The sequence below is a fragment of the Miscanthus floridulus genome, chromosome 4 (genome assembly GCF_019320115.1).
Source record: "Miscanthus floridulus cultivar M001 chromosome 4, ASM1932011v1, whole genome shotgun sequence".
Lineage (NCBI taxonomy): Eukaryota > Viridiplantae > Streptophyta > Magnoliopsida > Poales > Poaceae > Miscanthus > Miscanthus floridulus.
In genome coordinates, this window is record NC_089583.1 from 24,851,577 (window position 1) to 24,854,171 (window position 2,595).

The 2,595-nt window shown below is 44.7% G+C and overlaps 1 pseudogene; it reads right to left on the minus strand.

Annotated features, from left to right (window-relative positions):
* Window positions 1–293: 293 nt before the first annotated feature.
* LOC136548260 (uncharacterized) lies at window positions 294–1,937 on the minus strand (annotated as a pseudogene).
* Window positions 1,938–2,595: the final 658 nt, after the last annotated feature.

A 2,595-nucleotide genomic window follows, 5' to 3' on the forward strand; every position in this document is an offset into this window, starting at 1 on the left:
CCAAAATATAGATAGAAGTCAACAAGAGATATAGATCATGATACAAGTCCAAGGTCCATACATAAATAACATATAGATAAATGAGGCAAACATATATTTTCTCCCCCTCTGGCGTCAAGCACCAAAAAGAAAGATGTCATTGAAGAGCACGTGCGCTTCACTCGTCGTGGTTGACACCGTCATCCTCCTGGGTCTCAGCGGGCTGCTGTCCACCGGAAGTAGAAGGGTTGACACCGTCATCCACCTGGGTCTCACCGGGCTGCTGTCCACCGGAAGTAGAAGGGTTGACACAGTCATCCTCCATGGGTCTCACCGGGCTGCTGTCCACCGGAAGTAGAAGGATAGGAGGCAGAGTAGAGAACGTTGAAGGTAGGGCCAAAGAAGTGACCAACTATACCATAGGTGGTGGAAGCCCATCCAGAGGACAAGCTGCCACCAACACCCTGCTGAACATGGGACGAGGCCTGTGGCTGCTCGTCGGTGTCAAACTGTGTCTGCTGTGGCTGCACAAAAGACTGCTGAAACAATGGATTCCACCATTTGGGCTGCTTGAGGTGCTGGAGGTAGAGGACGAACTAGGGACAAAGTCACACCTACGTGCTCGGCAATCATCTTGCGCTGGACCTCAGCGCGGTGAAGCTCCTCCTGGACAAACCTATGGTGCTCTCTATTGGCCTCATAGATGGCCATGGACATCCCAAACACAGAGCGCATACCCTGCAAGAGAAGACCTTGGACGTCTTCAGGATAAGCTGCAGCTGTGGCACAGGAGGAAGGCAAAGGCACAGACTGAGGCCGAGGTTGACTGGGCTTGTGGCCTCTCCTCTTTGCTGTCTCACTAATTCTCACAGGTCGGTAAGGCTCATGGCTCACTTCTTTGATGAACTCCTTCTGAGTGACTACCTCAATCATCTTCATGATATAGGGAGCATGAGTACAAGACTTCTTAGGATCCCAAGATGTCAACTGAATCTGCCTATAAATGAAGCCAAAAGCACTGAAATCCTCCTCATTACCCTCCTGAAAAGCTTTCAAGAAGGGACCCATAGAAGATAAAATCACTGAAGCACCACCAATCTTGGGAACCAAAGTTTGCTGGACCAACAAATTAAAATAGCGATAAACCTTTCTCATGTTGTTGATGGTGTAGAAGTCATCGGCAGTAGCATCCTCATTGTAAGCAAAAGAGAGATCAATGTCACGGTGAGGGTTGCAATTAAGCCGATGTTTGTCTATGTCATCAAACTCAAATCCAAGAATTTTGCCAAAGCGAGCATAAGAGACATAATAGGGCTGACCTTCAATGGAGAAATGCATATAACCATAATGATCAGCTGTGGCCTTCTCATACCAAACAGTAGCAAAGAACTGTGCAATGACCTCATTGCTCCACGGATACTGCATGGTCATGAGATTATTGAAATTACGCCTTTCCAACATTTCAAGAGCTCTAGTCATCTCAGGATCACCCAATTTGACACAATGATCCCAATCAATGTACTTCTGTAAAACCACTTGGCTGACTCTTGGAAAGGATCACTGAATCATAGTAGTCCAGCTGAAAGACAGTCCCAAAGCGAGGATCACAAAAATCAGCATCTCGAGATTCAGATGGACATTCAAACCTTTTGCTAAAGACCTCTCCTTGGTTGCTAAAATAGTCCTTAGGGCGAGGCGGATGAAAGTCATCCATAAAACGCTGATCGCCCATATGGGTGAACAATTGCTCAGTCACAGGAACCAACTCGACATCCACATTGGGCAAGGTACAAGTCATCCGCTGCTTTGCGGAAGGAGTTCTTGCCACGTCCTGCTGACACCTTGCGCTTGTTGCGTGGAGGCTTAGCAGTGGGCTGCTTCGCTCTCTTGGGGCGAGGCAGAGAAGCATCTCCATTACCCGACTCATCTTCAGGGCGAACCACCTTCTTGCGACCCATCCTGCAGTAGATAAAGCAAGAACAAGTATGAGATATGGCGCAAGATAAAGCTATTAATGGAGGACATGGACTAGTGGCGGAGGAAGGAAAAAATTTAGGTGTGGCGAAATTGATAACATTGATATCAAAGATTATTTCTCAGTATATTTGTTTATACACATATCAGAAATCATGATCAGTCATCTACTATATAAGTAAAAATATTTCGAATAATTAGAAAGATACAAGTAAAGTCAATATACTAATCAAGCATCCCAAGTAATGAAATATTGTGCAAATCCGAGTAACTGAACTCTGAATTCTGAAACTCACCAAGACACTGATGATAAACTTTCAGATGCATGTTCCTGATTAATATCTGTCATTCCTAATAATTTTCCTTCTTTTATTTGTATGTAAAAAGAAGGGCTCCCTATGTGTGGGATGTGAGATACTACTGAGTCAATCGAATGGACTATGACCAGTCCTGGGTTCATTCAAGGAGTTAGCAGTTTACTTAGGAGCCCAAATATTACTGAACTGCTAGGACATAAAGTCAAAATTAAAGCAAATAAATCCTCCAAAGCTAGACCTCGTCAGGCACCAAAACCAAATGCTGGCAAGTAATCATTTATATCTTCATTTTGACTTGAGGATTTTTGGATAACACCAATTACCT